The sequence below is a fragment of the Hakea prostrata genome, chromosome 4, assembly GCF_041222555.1.
Source record: "Hakea prostrata isolate BN-2017 chromosome 4, UWA_Hpros_2, whole genome shotgun sequence".
Classification (NCBI taxonomy): domain Eukaryota; kingdom Viridiplantae; phylum Streptophyta; class Magnoliopsida; order Proteales; family Proteaceae; genus Hakea; species Hakea prostrata.
In genome coordinates, this window is record NC_142603.1 from 50,263,438 (window position 1) to 50,286,517 (window position 23,080).

The 23,080-nt window shown below is 38.5% G+C and overlaps 1 non-coding gene across 1 annotated transcript; it reads left to right on the plus strand.

The window, feature by feature from the left end:
- The first annotated feature begins 9,771 nt into the window (after nt 1-9,771).
- LOC149019384 (signal recognition particle RNA) lies at nt 9,772-10,074 on the plus strand. Its single transcript, XR_016173298.1, has one exon.
- The last annotated feature ends 13,006 nt before the right edge of the window (nt 10,075-23,080 follow it).

The following is a 23,080-nucleotide window of genomic DNA, read 5'->3' on the forward strand; positions in this document are numbered from 1 at the left end:
GAAATAAAAAGTTGAGATGGAAGGAACACTTATTTCTGGAGGGACAACTGGTTAGGCATAGAAGGTAATTTGGCAGACCATGTGATTTCTCCAGTTCCCAGTCAATGGCAGTGGGAAGTCGTTAACCAATACTTGGAAAGTAATGGCATGGAATGGACAACAAAAATTGAGGGATACCTCCCTACAAAAATCTGCACCAAACTGAAGGATTTCCCACTACCCTCTAGTAACAATGGATCTGATGTCATGTCTTGGATCTCATCCACTGAAGGTATTTTTTCGATACGCTCTGCATATGAGACATTGATAAAGAATGAACCAGCTGTAGATATGGGAATATTCGATGAAAATTTTTGGAATACTTCTTGGAAACTTCATCTCCCAAACCGATTTTGCAGTTTCTTTTGGCTAGTTATAAAGAATAGGTTGATGACTAATGCTAGAAAGCGCCACTTGCATCTTCAAGATAATGATAAATGCAATCTTTGCATGACAAAGGTGGAAGATGTATTACATGTATTTAGGGATTGTTGCTTTGCAAGAAGCATTTGGAAACGTATGGTTAAACCAGGATATCAAAATGGTTTTTTAGGTGCGAAAAGCAGGAATGGATCGATGCCAATATCTGTGGGTTTGTTGCCAAATGGAGCAACGATTGGCCTGAGCGATTTGTGTGTACCCTACAATTTCTTTGGGGATGGCGAAATCGAGATATCCATGACGTAGATTTTTCCAGACCAGGGAATGCTGTGCTCATTATCGAGAAATTTTATTGAGCCAATAAGGAAGCTTGGACAATATGCCGAAGTCCTGTTCTTGATCCAAGTAAGGAGTTGGAAGTTTTAGGGTGGGCATGCCCTAGAAGAGGATGGTTTAAGTGCAACACGGATGCTGCTGTGAAAGTAAAGGAATGCTACGCTCAATTAGCTGGGGTGATTCGAGATCAAGAATGCCTGTTCAGAGGAGGATTTGCTATCAAGATTCCTCTATGCCATGTAGTAGAGGCAGAAATGCACGCAATCAAAGAAGGGGTAAAGGTAGCATTGGATATGGGAGCATGGCCACTCCAAATAGAATCAGACTCGCTGAAGGCCATAAGGTTACTGGACCAAGAAGTTAACGAGCAAGTATCGATGGGAAGATTAGTTGCTGAAATTCGAAGCCTATATGCTTCTCGAGGCCATGTTAGATTTTGTCATGTGAGGCGTCAAAATAACAAGGTTGCTGATTGGTTTTCTAAGAGGCGGCTAGTTGGAAGAGATGATCTGGTCTTTTTCAATGAATCCCCGCAGCAAATGACAGACATCCTTAGATAGGATTTTCTCAAGAATTGTGCTTTAGTTTGATTTGGTTTTGTTCTTTGGGTCTTTTGACCCCGTTTTGTAACCAAAACAAAAATAAAAAAATTAGATTTTAATTTTAACTTTTAGATAGAAAATAAGAATGTACATGTTACCTTAATACCTATAGACATCTTTACTTTTACAATTTAAGTTCAATAAATTATGGGGGAGAGGGGCAAGGCATATAAAATCAAATAAAGAATAATAAAAAAATGGAAAAAGAGAAATAATAATACATTGAGAAATAAAAGTACCTAATTGTGGGGAAATTTTGTCCCAAATTTTCTTTTACCCGCCTATAAAAATGGGACTAAATAGGAAGAAGAACTAGAGATAATCAATAGGAAAAAAAAGGGGGGAAGGGGGAGGAAAATGAGAGAATAAATATGGTTGAGGGGTAAATTTCTAATTATATAATTTAATCTAATAAATTTTCAACATCATTTTAAATTTAGAATGTTTAGAAAACACACGTAAAAAGTCAAAATTGTTATAAATAATATTTATTATGGATGTCCATTACCCCAAAGAGATTGTACTTCCAATTGAAGATCTCAATTACCTCAGGATGCAATATTGGTGAAGATCACAACCATCTCATTACACAATATTGGCAAGTCAATATTTCCATTCTATGCACCTTCTATCTTGGCGGCAATCTATCTTTCCATATCAAGAATATCTTATTGTGTGCAAGAATCATATATTGTATTTCCATATCGAGTAGATGCTCCTTCTAATATAAATATGTAATGCACTCAACTGAATGAATGAGTTCTGATTGAACTAATCTTGTCTTTTTTTGTATCTAATATATTTTCTCTTTATTTTATAACACGTTATCGACGATTCCGCTCGAAGAACGAATCCGCTCAAGTATTGCGTTTTGAGAGAGACAATGTATCATTATGTTTTCTATTCCAAAGTGAAAATAATGATCGATCTCCTGCACGTTTTTGTAAACAATGGAGTTTACCTTGTCCATCTTGAAATGTAAGTGCATCATGATAAAAGGTATGTGTTTTATTGAATATAAGAATCAATCAAATAATAAGATATTATGTTGCTTTAACGATTGTGGTTTTATTTATTGTAAATAGTGGTTGCTAGCTTTGCACCACAAATATTGTTAAATGCACCTGAAGTTGCAAGATTTGAAAGCGTAAATGAATACGAGTTCATAGATGCATATGAAGTTGCAAGATTTGAAAGCGTAAATGAATACGATTAGAGATGCACATGAAGTTGCAAGATTTGAAACTGTAAATAAATACAGTCTATGATGCATATGAAGTTGCAAGATTTGAAGGAAGAGAAAGAGAGGAAGGAAAGTAAATAAATACGGTAAGTAGTTTTTGAAATTAATTCTCTTTTGAAATTATAAGGAGAAAATATTATTCATGAAAATATCCCAGACAAATTTTCAAGTTTCAGATTTGTTGTTACAATAGTAATATTGTAAAAGAGTTTTAAGAAATACTCGAATGATATCATGCCTATTTGTGGCTGAGTAAAATAATGGACTATTAATGAAAAGTCATGAAGCTCGTCTTATTGGTTCTGTTCCATTCCCTGAAGTGAATGCAACAATTCATGATATGCCTGAAAGAAGGCAAAATTAAAATTATGATCATGACTGTAGAAGAGGATGAGGCAAAAGACGGAATAATTACCGTCATTATTATGGAAGTAAATAAGAGAATAATAAGGATTCTCAATATAACAATTCAAGAAGTGAAGATAATATTTTTTACCGATGTGGTATGAAAGCTATTAGACATGTATCTATCATACTCCACAATATTTAATTAAGCTTTGTCAAGCCTTAATTAAAGAAATAAAAATAATGTGGAGATAAATTAGATTTTCCAAAATCATGATACTTGAGCAATTTTTGCCTATAAAAGGAATGATTTTGATGGCCTCACAGATACTACATATCTAGATGCTGCAAACTTCTTTGAAGATAATAGTTGAAGATTTGATTATGTAATTCTTTTCTCTTCAAATCTCATCTCATATGTTAGTTTATCTTAAATTTAATCTTTTTCTTCTATAATTTTTTTATTGACTTTCTATATATCTTTTAATATATTTTGTTTCATTTTGATGAAGAATGTGAATATTCTCTTATATCTTGTGACGATATTATACTGAGAGAAAAATATACATATTTCTCTTATTTGATGATGCGGAAGCCAATGTTCATATAAAATCGGTAGTACAACATTGATTGGAAGCTCCGAAAGAGCTAATCTATTATTATCTGGGAGATAAAATTGGTTATAAATAATTCATTATTTTGTAGTAAGTCTCAAAGAAACTTATTAAGTTTCAAAGCTATTTGCCAAAATTATTATCAGATTGAGACTACAAATAATGGTATAAGTAAATATCTATACAAAGTTATTAGATATTTCTCCCAATTTGTACTACACGAATATCGCATGGTTGAAACACATGCTTGGGTAAATCAAATGAACATTGATTCCAATAATTTTATTATTTGGCATGACCGGTTGGACCATACCGGATCAAGTATGATGCAAAAATTATTGAAAATTCAATTGTCACCCATTGAAGAACCAAGATTATTCAATTAAGTGAATTTTCTTGTATTATTTGTTCTCAAGAAATATTTATTATTAAATATTCACCAGCTAAAGTTGAGATTGAACATTCTACGTTTTGAAACGTATAGAGGGTGAAATGTATGGGCCCATTCACCCATCATGTGGACCATTCAGATAATATATGATTTTAATAGATGCATCTATAAAGTGGTCACATGTATGTTCATTATGAACTCGCAATTTGGTGTTTTGAGATTGTTTGCTCAAATAATGAGATTAAGAGCATAATTTATGAATTATAAGATAAAGACAGTTTGTCTTGATAATCTTGGTGAATTTACATCTCGAGCTTTATGATTATTGTATAACAACCGAGATCACAGTTGAATAGCCTGTTGTTTATGTTTATATCCAAAATGGTTTAGCAAAATTATTTATTAAATGTCTCCAATTAATAGCTAAACCATTGGTTATGAGAACAAAGCATCATTTGTACGCATCGGGCCAAAAGGTTGTCATAAATTCTCCCTATTACAATTGGCTTATGGTTGGAAGCCAAATATTTCTCATCTTAAAATTTTTTGATGTGCGGCTTATGTTCTAATTGCTCCACCACAGAGACAAAGATGAGTCCCCAAATAAAGTTGGGAATATATGTTGGATATGAATCTCTTTATATAATGCAATATATTGCCAATGATAGGAGATTTATTTAATGAATTAGTTTTTCCAACATGAGGGGAGAGAATAAATAGTTGGAAAAAGAGATTGATTGTATGCATTATCATTATCTAATTAGATCCTCAGACTGAGCCTTCGTGAACTTGAAGTTCAAAGGATAATGCAATAAATATTATGAATCAACTGCCAGATTTGCTGACCTGCTAAGAGTTATTAAATCTCATATTCCAGCTGTAAATGCTCCAATTAGAATTGATGTCCCAGCAGGACAATCTATCAGTGCAAATGAAATTAAACCACGTTTAAAACGTGGAAGATCAATCGGTTCCAAGGATAAAATCCTAGAAAAGGAAAGGAGCAAATGATCAAGATGGTCATAATATGGAGACAATTGATTATGAAGATCCTGAAGACATAACTTTCTATAAAACCCAGAAGAGGTTCAGGTACACGAAAATAATGAAGAGATCTCGATTAGTTATGTCATTGCAGGAAAAATATGGAACCGAAAAGATAAAGTTGTCGACAACATTTTTGCATATTATGTTATTGTTGAAATAATACATCAAGACGAGGATCTTGAACATAAATTTGTTGATGAATATAAATCAAGAAATGATTGGCCAAAATGTAGAGACGCAATTCAAGCAGAATTGAATTCGCTTGAAAATTAAAGTTTTTGGATCTGTAGTCCAACATCTGAAGGTATAAAGCCAGTGGGGTACAATTGAGTTTTCTGCGAAAAATGAAATGAGAAAAATAATGAAATCGTGATATATAAAGTATGAATTATGGCACAAGAATTTTCGCAGATGCCTGGCATTGATTACATGGAAACATGTTCTCTTGTGGTGGATGCAATCACCTTCAGATATCTTATTAATCGGCAAGTATATGAAAATTTTGACATGCGTCTAATGGATATTATTACAGCCTATTTATATGGCTCACTCGAGTGTGAAATATATATGAAAATCCTGAAGGATTCAAAATGATGAAGCATATAAAAATTCCTAGGAAGTTTGTTCAATAATGCTTCAAAGATTATCAAGGCATATATGGTAATCTCCTTAGTGGATATTTACTAAATGAAAAGCATAAAAATGATCCAATTTATTATTGTGCCTTTATTAAAGGATATGGATCTAATTTTAGTAAGTATATATGATGATGATTTAAATATCATCGAAACTCTGAAGAGTTTCCAAAAGCGATAGATTATTTTAAGAAAGTTGAAATGAAAATCTTGGAAAGACAATGTTTTGTCTTGATTTGTAAATTGAGCATTTGCGAATGAAATATTCGTTCATCAATCAACTTATATAGAGAATATTTGAAGAGATTTTATCTAGATAAAATACATCCATTGAGTACCCCAATGGTTGTGAGATTGCTCAATATAAAGAAAGATTCATTTAGACCCCAAGAAAACATGGAGAATTTCTTGGTCCTGAAGTACCATATCTTAGTGCAATTGGGGCATTAATGTATCTTGCTGATAATACACAATCGGATGTAGCATTTTCTATAAGTGTATTAACAAGATTTATTTATTCTCCAATACGAAGACACTGAAATGTTATAAAACATATATTTAGAATATATTGAGAAATTATTGACATGATATTATTTTATGAATGTGGATATCAACTTACTAGTTTTGCAGATGAGGATATTTATCCGATCTACATAAAACTAGATCTCAAACATGCTATTTATTTTCAAGTGAATGTTAGCTATTTTATATTTGGTTAAGATCAATGATACAACACATTCATGAAGCATGCAGTCTTCTACTAGAAGAAGGAATTTCAACAATATTATATGAAGATTATGCTGCATGCAAAGCTCAATTGAAGGGATGATACATCAAAGAAGATAGAACGAAGCATATTTCACCGAAATTCTTCTTCACTCTTGATTTTCAATGAAATGATGAAATATATGTTTATTGAATTCGTTCAAGTGATAACTTGACAGGTTTATTTATTGAGGCGTTGCCTACTTCAAATGTTGAGAAGTTGGTATATGATAATGGAATGTACGTATTCAAAGATACTCAATGATGTTATCATCAGGGGGAGTAAAATACGTGTTGCACTCTTTTTCCCTTAACCAAGGTTTTGTCCCCTTGGGTTTTCATGGTAAGGTTTTTAATGAGGCAGCTACCAATACGTATTATTTAGATATGTATACTCTTTTTCCTTCACTAAGATTTTTTTTTCCCACAGGGTTTTTCTTAGTAAGGTTTTAACGAGGTACATTATCTATTGATGGACATCCAAGGGGGAGTGTTATAAATAATATTTATTATGGATGTCCATTACCCCAAAGAGATTGTACTTCCAATTGAAGATCTCAATTACCTCAGGATGCAATATTGGTGAAGATCACAACCATCTCATTACACAATATTGGCAGTCAATATTTCCATTCTATGCACCTTCTATCTTGAGCGGCAATCTATCTTTCCATATCAAGAATATCTTATTGTATGCAAGAATCATATATTGTATTTCCATATCAGAGTAGATGCTCCTTCTAATATAAATATGTAATGCACTCAACTGAATGAATTAGTTCTGATTGAACTCATCTTGTCTTTCTTCTCTGTATCTAATATATTTTCTCTTTATTTTATAACAAAAATATGAAACTTCGAGGATATTTTTATTTTTTATTATGTATGATTTATGTCTTAATGTTGCTTTTTCTTGTCAAGAATAACCAAATATGAAGGAAGAGCAAAAGTACATAGACATATAAATGCTATTGTGTTTAGACCTCTTGGAATTTATTCTATTATTAATGTTTGTCTACACTTAACATCGTATATTTACGTAAAAAAGGAAAAACTTAAGAGACACCCCAAAATAATTGAGGAAAGTTTAGCCCCCCAAATTTTATGATGATGTTGGGTTATGAGGGGCGGACCCACCTAGGGGCCGGTGGGCATGGCCCCCTGGATTTTAAAATTTTTTTATTATTTGCTTAGGTTTTTGATTTTTTATATTAATTTCCTTCATTTTTCCAGCTTTTTTCTCTTCTCACATGTGAAATATCACTATTTGCCCCCCCCCTCAATTTTAAAAGTAAAATAATGAGTATAAATGTCATCCCTATTTAAAAAATAAATCCTCAATCCTAATTATCCTCCCCCCTCTTTTCTCTCATATCTTTTCTTTCTATTAATTCTCCTTCTATAACGTGGGTTAAGGGAAATTTTTGAAAAAAATTTATTATTAAATATTCAAAATGCCATTTCTAATGGAAACGGACTCAATTCCGATTAATTCTCCCCTCTCTTCTCTCTCACATCTTTTCTTCCTATATATTCTCCTTCTATAAACGTGGGTTAAGAAAATTTTTGAAAAAAAAATTATTAAATATTCAAAATGTCATTTCTAATGGAAATTAACTCCTCAATTGCTATTTATTCTCTCATTCTCCTCTTTTCTTCCTATTTATTCTCTTCAGTTTCTTTCTTTTTATTTATTCTATAAGTGCGGATTTAGAAAAACTTGGAAAAAAAATCTTCTGCACAATTAGGTTCTCTTTCTCTTTTTCAATTTATTTATTTTTTCTCTTTTATTTATTTTTTATGTTATTCTTTATTTGATTTTATATTCTTTGTTTTTGTATTTCTTTTGCAATTTGTATTATTTGATTTTATATTGTAAATAAAATGTCTATAATTGTAATGTAACTAATTACCATTGGTTTGCATCTCTTACTTAATTTTGTTTTTGTTTGCAAATTTTATAGGGTTAAAGTCACATGTATTTTTTTTTAACTGATGCTTTAATTTATCTATATCTTGTTGAAAAAGGAAAATACCATTATTAATAATTTATCTATTTTTGTCAAACATATGTGGCTCACAAAATATATGTAGGTGTGCTTCCCAATCTGAACTTTTATTATTCGCCCTCCCCCCACCCCACTATTGAATCCTGGTTCCAAAAAAAGACCATTATTAATAATTTATCTATTTTTGTCAAACATATGTGGCCCACAAAATAAATGTACGTAGGGGTGCTTCCCAATCTGAACTTTTATTATTCGCCCTCCCCCCCCCCCCCACTATTGAATCCTGGTTCTGCCCTTGGGGTTATCTAACAAGTCATTGATTGACTTATTTAAAAATGCCAAGCAGTAGTTTCAAATGTATGATTGTTGTAACGATTTTGATTGGAAATTTTTTTTTTTTTCAAATTTGTGAATCTAATATTTTATGTGTTGATTTAATGTATAGACTTCAAAAGTAGGAAATTTGCATAAATTTTATAGATATCTTTGTACTAGTGCATTTGAAGGAGACTAACGATTGAAAATATTACCAACAAATAATTGGATAACAAATAGTTAAGCTAATATATTTCAAATTACAATTCATAACTAAATAATAATCAGATATTATTCATTAGAATTTATATGACTATACATTTTTAGCTAGTTGCATCAATCATTTAAATGATTGCATATTTTCTACTTTCATCCTCATCCAATCTCGAAAGTGATGTTAGATTAAGTTCTGATACAAAAACCATTCTAATAGGCGCTAAGGAACATGTCGATGGAATGACAGGAAGGAAGATGATTGCATCTGTTGCATGAAAATATTTTTTATATAAAAAAGTACTTCAAAATTTAAGGGTGTCAATTCGATATGACAGCAATTACATAGTTTGGTGGTATCTATTACAACCATTTTCTATTGATTCTGACCATAATCTATTGATTCGGTACACTACCATATAAATGCAGTATGGTTCATGTAAATCCTTTTTTTTTTTCCATATAATTTAGTAGTATTTATCAAATAGTACAACTATGCTAAACATTAGTGAACGATATTTATTCATAACGATATAAGCGAGATGATGTTTAAAGCAGGTATTGATCTTTGAGAGGTCTTTGATTCTGTGTGAATGGAAAGAAATTAATTTCTCGTCTGGCCAATAATGGTTCTATTTCACCCTAAAATTTTTAAAAATAAAAATAATGGTAAATTGAAGGCATGGGATACCATCTTAATTAGGATTTGAAAACGATCTATTGTTTAGTGACCAATTCCAATGCTGTAGAGAACAATCATGCTTCCAGTTTAGTCCCACATTGGGAACTTCATCTACAGTTGTTATCTCATAAGGTCATGTTACAAAGGATTGAATGCCGAGCTCTATAGCGAGAGCTTGTAACCAAGGAGGGCAATAAGGTGATTGGACGCTAGTACAGCTCTTGCTGGGTCGGATTCAATGGTACAGTTTCTGGCTTGCCCGTTCCAAGTGAGGAGTTGAGCCATGTGGTTTAGGCAAAGGCTTGGACTTCATGGCTCTTAGAGTGGAGGGCAATGCGTCAGGCTGGTTTCACAGAGCAACGATAACCTCCCGCTCCTAACGGTGGAAGGATTACAAGCTGGTGTGCCTTGAACCCATTGTGTCCCAAGAGGTGTCTCCAGTCGGACAATCACTTTTTTATTTTTATTTTATTTCCTAAGAATCCTTCCAAATGGGACAATTTCCCCCAACCTCATATGGATAAAATGACCATAAGCCATGGATGAAATGATCAAATGCCCAAGCCTATAATTTATATTTTCAAAGTTTTTGAAATGGATATTGATGCGTCCAAAATCTGCTCAGCCCTTAGATCTCCTCATGATGACCTGCAAAATGAAAGCGTCAGATGTGGCCCGACCGCGGGGGTCGGGAGTGCACCTCCGAAGGCTATGTCAGTTGATGAACTTAATCACAAACGGCTCTGCTAGAAGCACAGAGCTAAGGAATGAAGAACTGGGAAAGGTGATCTAGATCGTAAGCCGCTGATAGTTTAAGTCTATCAGTATGTATCTGAACCTGAGTCTCAAATTGTGTGTTTTTGGTCCTTCCATCTCGTATGGTAGTGAGGTTTATATAGAGTGTACCTTCGAATCTCCTTCGTTGGATGCACTTGAGCCTTCTTCGAGTAGTCGTTGGATCTTAACAGATAGATCCGTTGAGCAACAAACTTCTACTAGTTTGGACTAGTAGAGGACTCCTGAGATAACTCTTTAGGTTATGCAATGATTATCCCTTCGATAATGATTAGCCGCAGCCGTCAATTCGAGTCTACCATCATTAGGGTAATTACTCTAATCCATAAAAAGGATTAGGGCGTGCTTGTAGCTGAATCAGTTTTCTTCTTCAGCAAGCCATCTTCTGGATCCGGTTAGCTTGGGAGCAAGTTGGTTCCCTCTGCCTCGACCGGGGTCGAGGGTCGAACCAGGTATGAACCCGGTTTGATCATAATTTATCCGTATCATAAGCCTCCCAGACCAAGCGTTCGGTCGATTCCGAGGGCTTGGTTTTTAACTGGGTTCTTCGTCAGACGATAGACTCTGCGTGCTCCAGTAAATGTCATATCACATTAATGCGGTGGTCACTTTTCCTCGAGCGTTGTGAGGGTAAGGCCACGTGTCCCCTTGCAGTCGATCTGTCGTGGCTCACGTAATCCAAGCGACGGTTTCCAAACACCTGTTTCGGATTTGTCAGTTCAAACTTTCAAAACATCTTTCAATCTTGATCGTTGATTTTGAATCAATCTCGATCGTTCAGATTCCCGAACACTCGTGCGGGTGTTTTAAAAGCGGTTCGTTGTCTTCGTAGGTTTCATTCTTCCTGTCTGGAATTTGAACCTTTGTTGTTCGCTTCGCGCCTTCTTGCTCTCAAGCTTCGGCTCCCTTGAATCGGTAAGTTTACTGGTCTTTTTCTTTTTGTAGTTTACTGAAACAAGTAATGGCGGATAATAGGGCTTCTCTGGTATCCAGTGTTGGTAATAGTAGTGAAGCTTTTGCTTCTCCTCCTTCCGAACAGTCGGATAGTGATAACAAAACCCTAACTGTCCTCTGGCGCGAGTTTGCTGAAGTTTCTCAAAAAGGTTTAGAGAGAAAAACCGAAACTCCTTCTGCCTTCCTCGAGTCTGGATCTTCCAAGATTGTCGAGTCATCTAGGCAGCCTCAAACTTCCAGGTCCGATGGTGGACCTGGCTCTGTTCCCTCCATTTACAATGAGGAAACCCTTCTTTCAGCCATCCAAGATTTTGATTTTCCTTCCTCTTATCAGGTTAGGGCTCCCCTTTCTGATGAGAGGGTTGATTCAACCCTTTCGGGTGAATTTTCTCTGTACATAGATGCACTGGAAAGCGGGGTTCGCTTTCCCTTTTTTAATCCTTTGTTCTCCGCAGTTCTGAATCATTGGGACATTTGTCCCGGAATGCTCCTTCCTAATAGCTGGCGTCTCATCGTTGGCTTCTTGGGTTTGTGTTTTGAACTTGGCATTACGCCATCTCTTTCTCTCTTTGTACATTTTCATGTTCTTTCTATCTCCCATCCTCCCGGATGAGTTTTTCTGTCCAAGCGCAATAAGGCTGAACTTGATTGGAGGGGCAACATCCTTGCCAAAGGAACTTGCCCTTCTAACCACAAAAGATGGCATGAACTATACTTTTTCTGTCGAGCGCCTCCATCGGATCTTAACTTCCCGACAGCCTGAAGGCGGTGTACTTCTTCTTTTGAGAATAACCGAGGCCTCCCCTTATCCAAAGAAGACGAGGTGGCCGTCAGGAAGATCAAATCCATTCCATGGTATCAAGAGATACATGGATTTGAGGTGGAGTATAACTCCATTCTTCAATACTGGGGCTTGGCTCATTGTGAGCTTCTAACCATCATCCTTTAATTTTACTGAAGTGATATGTCTTTAATTCTGACCCTTGTTCTTCTTTGTAGTGCCTCCAAGGATGAACCCCGAGAACCTGCGAGTGAAGGCTGCTAGGGCCGTTGCGACAGCCGAGCAACGATCACCCAGAGCCTTGACCGTAGATCAAGAGGCTTCTTTTCCCTCTCCCGACCCCTCTTATAGGGGTATCAGGAATATCAGGCCTGTGGCTGATGCTTCGGGTAAAGGGAAGAAGCCAATGGTGGAGAGGTCCAATGTCTCCTCCTCCGCCCGAACCAAAAGGAGGCATGATACAATTGATGCTTCCTCCCATAAAAAGTCCAAAGCTTCAACGGATTGTGAGGAGGTCTTCACCCCCAGTGGACTCTGAAGTTGACTTACAGGGTGACTCGGGACCATGAGAAAGCTGTTCGGAAATACCTGAACAGCGTAACTTTCTCCGAGCTGCTAGGTGCCTACAACATTCAAGCTTATCGCTTGGGGCAGAATGACGTTTGGGAGCGAATTCTCGCATCAATCCCTTCCTTTGATACTGCTCCCTTTAGTGAGGTGTGCCATAAAGAGGTCTTTGGGAAAGTTGGCATGGATCTCCCTGACTGGGCTCGGGAAGAAGATGATCCTTTTCCAGCTGAGCCTCAATATGAGGCATACCTGGCTGACGAGCCGACGCTTCCAGAGGAGAAATCACAAGCCGAGTCTCAAGTTGCTGCTATAGAGGACTCAACCAATGTCATTCTTGAGGAAAGCTCTTCTCAAGATCCTGAGAAAAGTCCTCCCGACCAGGGTCCCTCGGGCAACAATGAAGAAGAGGCTTAGGGAGTTATCTTTTGTTTCTTTGTAAAGATTGACCTCCTTATTAATGAATAGACATTTCTTTTTCTTGTTGGCCTTTCCATTTCCCTGTCTCCTGCCGAAATCTTGTCTTGAATATCAAAGTATAAATGATAAAACTTATCACTTAACTTTACATTCCTCGCCGAATAATAATCTTGTAGAAATATTGTGAAGATGCATTTCGGAAAGATGCATTAATCTTCCCCACTACTTCATTTATTGCAAAGTCCACACGTTTCCCTTCAACGAAGTCCAAACGTTTTCTTGCTTTTGTACACCATTCACTGTTTCCAATGAATTGGAAATACTCCCATAATTATAATGGCGGTGCGACGATTGGAGGTATCTCTGCATCGGGTGCTCGCTTCCACATGTTTCCATGTGGCATCCCTCCGACCGTTGATCTTGCTTTCTGCGGATTTCGAAGCGTCATTTTGATCTGGGTCGTTGGTTGTCCTTAGCCTTCAACCGTCATCTTAATACCTAAGTCTATTTAAAGCCTTCATGGGTACTCTCCATCTATCCTGCTATCTGCAAGTTAGATTTGCTAAAGTGCTAAAGCGACATTCCGTCCTTCTGCCTGCTTCCGTATTCCTTGTACTCCAACAATAGCTCTATCAACTTCTGAACAAGTGAGTCTTTTTTTTTTTTTTTTTACTCATCTCTTTCCCCACATTCCCCCTTGAGTAAACTGCAGTAGTATTACTTGGGGTTTAGTTAATCGGGTTTTTCTGAAATGATAGAGAACTAGGGTTTTCCTTTTTTTTTTTTTTTTGTTGTCGTTAGATATCTGTACTGATACGGCTTTTCTGTTTGCATAGTGGCTCCCAAGATCAACCCTAACTTTATTAGAGCGAAATCTTGCAAGAAAATCGTTCCGTCGGCGGTGGTTGGGGTCAGTGAGGTGGTTTCAGCTAGTAAATCCTCCAAGCGTAAGGCGACTGCTGTTGGTGAATCTTCATGTCATATTCCCACAGTTTCTATTGATGCCGCCCGTACGCCTCTTTTGGCCGAAGTGATCGCTCGTCTTTCCCAGGAAGATCTTGATCACTCCGTTGTTGATGGCGCTGCTGACGCCCCTGCTACCAGAGACCATTGGTGCACCCCCGAAGGAGACTCTTCGGGCATCTGAGGCAACTATGTTGGTGCCTGATGAAGGTGTGGTCCCAGCAGGCGCTGCTCCTATTTCCAACTCCAGTGCTTGTTTGGCATCCTCCTCCTCTCCTTTGGAGTTGGAGGATTTTGCCACCAGGAAGCGCCGTCGGGTGATAGGTGATGCAGCTCATCCTTCTCTTGATGTAGTTCATCCTTCTCATCCTTCGCCCGAATTAGTGTCAAATGAGTTTGACAGGGCGTTGGAATGGTGCACTGCTGGTCGAATGACTTCTGAGAGCGCAGTGCTTCCCAAACTCTCAGATGAAGTCTTTACGAAGTCACTGGTGATGTAAGTCTTTCTTCATTATCTTTTGATTCTGAAAAATTACTCTTCTGCTCCTTTTTAACTCGGAAGTTGTTTGCAGGAGTCTTACTGGTAACTTCCACAACCAAGTGGAAGCGGTTTCTAGGCTCGATAGGTTGAGCAATGAAGTTTCCAGGCTTTGGGAACTCTCTGAAGCTAAAGATGCTGAGATTGCTCGCCTTCGGAAACTAGCTTGGGAGGTTGTAGGAGAAAAGAATTCGATGATCGGTCGTCTTCAGTCGGACTTGGATGATGCCAGGGAGAAGATCCGGCAACTGGAGCGAGCAGTTGGAAAGTCAGGAGCCAAAGGATCTGAAACGTTACCCCAAAGGCAAGCTATCGTTCCTTTGCTCGAATCCCTTCCAACTGATGTTCGCAGAGCCTGCGTCTTCAAGTATTTACACAGTAAGCCCTTTGTTGATATGATGAATGCTTATAACTTGCAGGCGTACCGGGATGGTGAGAACAAAGTATGGGAATCAATATTAAGGAAGAATCCTCATTTTGATACGACTCCCTACAATGCTGTTTGCCATCCTGAAGTGTTTACCGACCTGGGTATTCCTCCTCCTGACTGGACCAAAGATAAGATTGATCCTCCACCATCCGATCCAGATATTATGCATTATCTGGAAGATTCTCTTGTTTATTCTCCCCTGGAAGAAGTCAATTATGACGAGCTCGTCTTGAATGCAAGTTGGTCGAGGACCATACTTCTCCTGGACAAGCTGGACAAAGAGTATGAAATTGCGGAGGATTTTATGTGTACCGAAATATTTTTTGTAATCCTCATTTCTCCTCTTCTTTTCCTTGAATCCACACCAATGGTTGACTCATATGTTTGTTCTAGCAAAGTCGTATCGATCTTGTATAACTTCTTAACAGTCACTGATGATGACTTTCTTTTTTGACCAAAGATTGTATCCAGCTCTTGTAATTGTTTTGATACTGGCCTCTTTCGATCTTTTGAAGATATAAGAAATTAACTTCATCTTGAACTTTGCTAGCCCCTTGAATCGCTGTTGAATTAGGTCTTAGTTGTTTGAAACAATGCCTTTACTTAAAGATTTCCAGAGAAATACAATAAGTCTTAGAAGGAACTCACTCGGGTATTAAACCGATGCCTTTACTTAAAGATTTCCGGAGAAATACAATAAGTCTGAGAAGGAACTCACTCGGGTTTTAAACCGATGCCTTTACTTAAAGATTTTCGGAGAAATACAATAAGTCTGAGAAGGAACTCACTCGGGTTTTAAACCGATGCCTTATAGTTGGATCTTGTTCTTGAATGTGGTGTATGATACCCCCCAATCAAAAGATAGTTTGTTGAAAGCCAAAAATTGCATTGATTGAGTTGAAAATGTTTACATCGCGAACAAAATTGAAATCATCATCAAGGATAAAACTTTTTGAGATGCCTGGCATTCCACGACCGATCCAACTCTTTCTGGGTGTTGATGTTCTTCAGCCTATAAGCTCCTGAACCAACTGGTTTTACAACCATATAAGGTCCTTCCCATGAAGGGTTCAATTTTCTTTGGTGACGCGGGTCGGAAGCTAGGGTGTTTCTCAACACCAAATCTCCGGCTAAGTACCGGCGATTCTTCACTCGAGTATTATAATGAGACGCTATCCTTCTTTGATAATGTTGAGTTCGTGCTATTGCCTTTGCCCGAACTTCGTCCAACAGATCAAGACTATCAAGCAGTCCTTGTTCATTTGCTTTTTCCTCGAACTCACAATCCCGTAATGTCCCCGCCATTATCTCCACTGGTGCCAATGCTTCGGATCCATATGCCAACCTGAATGGAGTTTCTCCTGTGGGTGTTCGAACCGTAGTTCTATAGGCCCACAGTACATTATAAAGTTCTTCGACCCAAGAAGCTTTGTCAGCTTCGAGTCTTCTCTTTATTCCTTCCAGTAGCGTTCGGTTAGTAACCTCTACCTGTCCATTTCTCTGGGGGTATGCCATTGAGGACATATGATGCTCGATCATATATGTTCCTCAAAATTGCTCAAATTGCGGACAGTCGAACTGAGTACCATGGTCAGTGACGATAATCTTTGGAATCCCAAAGCGATATATGATTGATTCAAGTACGAATTTCTCCACTTTTTTCTCAGTAATTGCTGCCAGTGCACTGGCTTCAACCCATTTCGTAAAGTAATCAATTGCTACTATCAGATATTCCTGTCCGCCTGACGCCTTGGTGAATTTGCCCATGATATCAATTCCCCACATCGCAAAGGGAATAGGATCTAGAATTGAAGTCATGGTTTCCGCCGGGCGCTTCGATACTGTAGCATGAATTTGACAGTTGCCACATCGATGAACATATTCCATAGTAGCCTCTTGGACCTTAGGCCAATATAACCCAAGTCTTAGAATTTTGTGGGCCAGTGCTCGTCCACCCATGTGAGCCCCACAAATTCCTTCATGAACCTCGGCCAAAGCCGACTTTGCTCCTTCGGGGCCTATACATCTCATAAGGGGTCCCGAATAAGATCTTTTGTATAGTCTCCCATTCTGAATGACAAATCTAGCTGATCGTACCTTGCTCAACTTTGCCTCTTTCGGATCCTCAGGTAATTTGTCATCTCTCAGATACTCGATTATCGGATCCATCCAGCAACGCTCTGTTTCAATATAAGAAATTTCTTTCTCATGATAACTTGGAAAAGTTATTTCTTCAATATAGACCGAAGGGTCTAGATTCTTTTCTTTGGCATTGGCTAGTTGGGATAGCTCATCTGCCACTGAATTTTCATTCCTCGAAATCTGAGATATCTTCAAATTCCGAAATTGGTTTTGAAATGCCTGCACTATCTCTTGATATTTTTGCAAACGAGGTTCTTTAATACCATACTCCCCCTGGACTTGGTTGACTATAAGTTGAGAGTCACTATAAATAGTAACATCTGCAATAGACAATGCTTTTGACAACCGAAGTCTAGCTATCAGAGCTTTATATTCTGCTTCGTTCTTACTTGCTTCAAATGCAAATCTCAAAGCATATCGTATAATAAATCCTGCTGGACTTTTTAATAGAATTCCAGCTCCTGCTCCATGTTTATTACTCGAACCATCCACATATACCTCCCAAGTGGTTGGTATAATGGGATCCTCGATGGTGGGTTCCACCGGTGCAGTAGTTTCTACTACAAAATCAGCTAATGCCTGAGCCTTGATTGCAGTTCTGGGCTTAAAGCTCACTTGGAACTCACTGAGTTCAATTGACCAGGACACCATCCTTCCAGATAAATCAGGTTTATTAAGAACTTTACTAAGAGGAAAAGTTGTAAATACCTCAATTGGATGAGCCTGAAAATATGGCCTTAGCTTCCTGGCGGCCATCATGAGAGCCAGAGCCTGCTTCTCAATCTGCGAATATCTTGTCTCCGCATCTAGCAACACGTGGCTTACATAGTAAATCAGCCACTGTTTTTTATCTTTTTCACGAACAAGTACCGCACCGACCACTGAAAGGGACGTCGCTAGATATAGCTGTAATACTTCCCCCTTCTCTGGTCTGGATAAGATCGGTGGTTGTCCAAGTGCTTCTTTTAACTCCTCGAAAGCTTTCTAGCACTCTTCAGTCCATTTTGCTTCCTTGCTGCCCTTCAAGTCTTTAAGTGCCTTGAAGAAAGGCAAACATTTTTCTCCAGACTTGGAGATGAATCGATTCAAAGCAGCAACTCTCCCTGTTAAACACTGCACATCACGAACAGTTTTGGGAGCCTCCATATCAACTAGGGCTTGTATTTTGGCAGGATTAGCCTCAATTCCCCTCTGTGATACCATGAAGCCCAAAAATTTGCCTGAGGAGACTCCAAAGGCGCACTTTTCTGGGTTTAGCTTCATTTGATACTTTCGCAGTACTGAGAATACCTCAGTCAAATCTGCAATATGATTTGCTTTTGTAAAGCTTTTCACTAGCATGTCGTCAACATAAGCTTCAACATTCTTTCCTATCAGCTCTTTGAAAATCTTGTTGACAGCCCTCTGATATGTTGCTCCTGCGTTCTTCAGGCCAAAAGGCATGACCTTATAATAATGGCTTTCACGATCAGTCATGAAAGCCGTAAACTTCTCATCCTCCTTATTCATAAGGATCTGATTATACCCTGAGTAGGCATCCATGAAACTTAAAGTTTCATATCCTGCAGTCGCATCTATCAAGAGGTCAATCCGAGGCAACGGATAGCAATCTTTAGGGCAAGCCTTGTTAAGATCTGTGTAATCTGTACACATCCTCCACTTCCCATTCGCCTTTTTTACCATTACCACGTTGGCCAACCAAGTTGGGCATTCAATTGGTTCTATGAAACTAGAATTCTTGAGTTTTTCAACTTCGCTACGAACGGCTGCATATTTTTCAATGGAGAAATTTCTCCTTTTCTGTATCACTGGTTAGGATCTATCCAGAGTTTATGCTCTGCGACAGCCCGATCGATTCCTGGCATGTCTTCCGCAGACCATGCAAATACATCTTTATTCTGTTGAAGAAATAACTTCAACATATCTTTAAATTCCTCCAGTTGTTCAGACCCGATATAAGTAATCTTTTTCTCAGCCTCGGTACACAGCTGGATTTGTTCCAGCTTCTCCACTGGTTCGGGTCTTTGCATCTCTGCCTCTTCCCGATCGTCTCGAACTTCTATAGGTAGGGCAGTTACCTTCCTCGGGCCCTCCTTGTCTTTTAAATAGGCAATGTAACATTGCCGAGAGATCCTCTGGTCAGAGGAGACTTGACCAATTCCCATATCAGTCGGGAATTTTATCTTTAGGTGTTTTGTAGAAACAATAGCACCTATCTTGGATAAAGATGGTCGCCCGAGGATAATATTATAAGCTGGCAGTTCCCGAACCACCAAAAATTTGATTCGGACGATTGTTTCCTTAGGAAAACTTCCAATAGATAAGTCCAACTGGAGCAATCCTTCCGCCACTACAGATGACCCTGCAAAACCATATAGATGTGTGGATACAGGTTTCATCAAGTCCTGAACCACCTTCAATTTTTGATACACTTCGTAAGAAATTAGGTCAGCTGCAGACCCTGTATCAACCAAAACTCTATGCACTTCCCGACGTGCAATCTCTACCTTGATGACTATGGCATCATCATGAGGTAAACAAACATCTCTTTCGTCCTCCTCGCTAAAGGTGATAGAATCTTCACCATTCAGCTTTTTTTGCTTCTGCGTCTCTCCGGTTCCAACAAATTTGGATTTTGTTTTCAGACTACGGAGTGATTCGGGCTCTGGTCCCCCGAAGATGGTAAGGATCGGTGACCGAGTAGCTTCAATCACCTCCTTGCCCTTCTTAGACTTCGGGGCCTCCCTTGATCGTTCTGAACTAACCGAACGATCCCTTTTAGGAGCAGCCGCACGTGGCTCACTTGGCTCCTCCCTCCTTCTGCTAACAAAACTGGACAAATGTCCCTGAGATATTAATCACTCAATATCTGCTTTCAGATGACGACAGTCATTTGTATAATGACCATAGTCCTTGTGGAATCGGCAATACTTTTCTCGATCCCTTTGCTCTCGGGTTTCAAAAGAATTTTAGGCGGCCACTTCAAGATATTTTTTCTTTTGATGATATTTAAAATATCAGCCCGAGGAACATTCAATGGAGTATACTCACTTTTACCGGGAGACCTTTGGCGCCAAGCCTGAGATTTTCCAACCCGATCACGGACATTTTTCTTTGGCTTCTTGCTTCTGCTCAGGAGCCTTCTGTTCCTTATTGGAGACTTTATGATCTCCTTGGCGTGCGTCTAGAATCTCCATGACTTCAGCCTGCTTCTGGCATCTTTGTACCAACTTAGCATAAGTCGCAGGCATATCCTGTAGTAATAACTCCAGGAGTTTCCGATTAGTGAGTCCCGTGAATAGAGCAGTTTTGGCTACTTGCTCATCCAAATTTTCTATCTTCATCGTTACTTTGTTGAATCTTTTCAGAAACTCTCTGGTTGATTCGTTCTTTCCTTGTCTGATAGTAAACAAGGTTTCTTCCGTTTTCTTGACCTGTATTCCACTCTAGAATCGCCCTATGAATTTGCGCGCCAATTCATCAAAGTTTACGATCCTTCCAGAGGGGAGGTTTGAAAACCACTTTTGTGTTGCTCCAGTTAGAGATGAACCAAAAACCTTGCATAAAATTTCATCAGAATTACCTGAAACTGCCATGGTCTGTTGGTAATAGCCGATGTGAGTTGTTGGATCTCCGGAGCCATCAAATGTAGAAAAGGTAGGCAAAAGGAAGTTATGGGGAAACTGATATCCCGCAATTGGCTCGGCAAAGGGGGTCTTCCAAATGACTGAGTAAATATCCTCAGCGATCTTGCCCTTAGCCAACTGCCCTAATTTCTCATTGATGTTGGCCAATTCCTGACCAATCTGGGTCGGCTGCTCTTCAGCAATATGATCACGACCTCGATTAACACGATCATCCCATGCTATCCGATCATCACGAACAACCCTTCCTTCCCGAACATTCTGCTCGTCGCGAACTGCTCGATCATCGCGAACAGTTCTTCTGACAGTTGGTGAGTGAGTTCTTACCCCTGTATCCAACCTTGTATTTGAATCAGTTGTACTCTCTTGCGGTATGTCGAACCGATCGTCTCGCCTAGGTTGATCATCAATCCTCCTAGGTCGTCGGTCTCCTTCACGAAAATTCTGACCGATATTCCGGTCTTCAACCAATCTTTGATCACGTGGTAACGCACGTCTCCCTGAATCGCGTTGATTAGGTTCTTGTGGTAAAACCACTCATCTGGTGAGCAGGCGGAGTGCTTGGCTCACCTCCAAAAGTTGAATCTTTACCTGATCCAATTGATCTTGGAATGTATCGGGAGGATTACGTCCTCTCGACCATCATCTACCTCGATAGGATTTTGGCTTCCCTAGGGAATATCTGGATTATTCGCTCCGAGGATCCGAACACCGGAATTGCGTTGTGCAGCGGCTGCTACGGCTGCTGATCTAGTCACCATGGCTTTTCAAGTCGTTTCCCACGAGACGGCGCCAAATGATGCGTCCAAAATCTGCTCAGCCCCTAGATCTCCTCGTGATGACCTGCAAAACGAAAGCGTCGGATGTGGCCCTACCGCGCGGGGGTCGGGAGTCCACCTCCGAAGGCTAAGTCAATTGATGAACTTAATCACAAACGGCTCTGCTAGAAGCACGAGCTAAGGAATGAAGAAGCGGGAAAGGTGATCTAGATCGTAAGCCGCGATAGTTTAAGTCTATCAGTATGTATCTGAACTTGAGTCTCAGATTGTGTGCTTTTGATCCTTCCATCTCGTATGGTAGTGAGGTTTGTATAGAGTGTACCTTCGAATCTCCTACGTTGGATGCACTTGAGTCTTCTTCGGGTAGTCGTTTGGACTTCTACTAGTTTGGACTTAACAGATAGATCCGTTGAGCAGATAGATCCGTTGAGCAACAGACTTCTACTAGTTTGGACTAGTAGAGGACTCCTGAGATAACTCTTCAGGTTATGCGATGATTATCCCTTCGATAATGATTAGCCACAGCCGTCAATTCGAGTCTGCCATCATTAGGGTAATTACCCTAATCCATAAGTAGGATTAGGGCGTGCTTGTAGCTGAATCAGTTTTTTTCTTCAACAAGCCATCTTCTGGATCCGGTTCGCTCGGGAGCGAGTCGGTTCCCTCTGCCTCGACCGGGGTCGAGGGTCGAAAGAGGTATGAAACCGGTTTGATCATAATTTCTCCGTATCAGATATAATGACCATTGTTGGGAATAAACCCAAATACGCAAAGGATCAAACACACAACACATACATAACACAAAGATTACTTGATTTTGTCAAATGACCTACATCCAAAGGTGCAGGGGTGGACCCACTAAGGGGCCGGGGGGGACCCCCGGATTTTTTAATTTTTTTTATAATTCCTTTAGTTTTTCACTTTTTATATTAGTTTTCTTCATTTTTTTATTTTTTTTTTCACATGTGAAATGTCACTATTTGGACCCCTCAATATTGACAACATATTTTAAAGGTAAAATAATGGGTATAAATGTCATCTCTAGTTAAAAACTAATTCCTCAATCCCTATTTATTTTCCCCTCTCTTCTCTCTCACATCTTTTCTTCCTATTTATTCTCTTATTTTTCTATAAACGTGGTTTAAAGGAAATTTAAAAAAAAAAAATCTTATCAGATATTCAAAATGTCATTCTTAATTAGAAAATAATTCCTCAATTCCTATTTATTCTCTCATATCTCTCATCCCTCCTCTTCTCTTCCTATTGTTCTCTTCAGTTTTTTTCTTCCAATTTATTTTTCTTCCTTTTTTATAGGCGTGGGTTAAGGAAAATTTGGGAAAAAAAATACTCTCCACAATTAGGTACTCTTTCTCTTTCTCAATTTATTTACTGTTTATCTTTTTTTTCATTTTTTTATTCTTTATTTGATTTTATATTCTTTGTTTCTTTA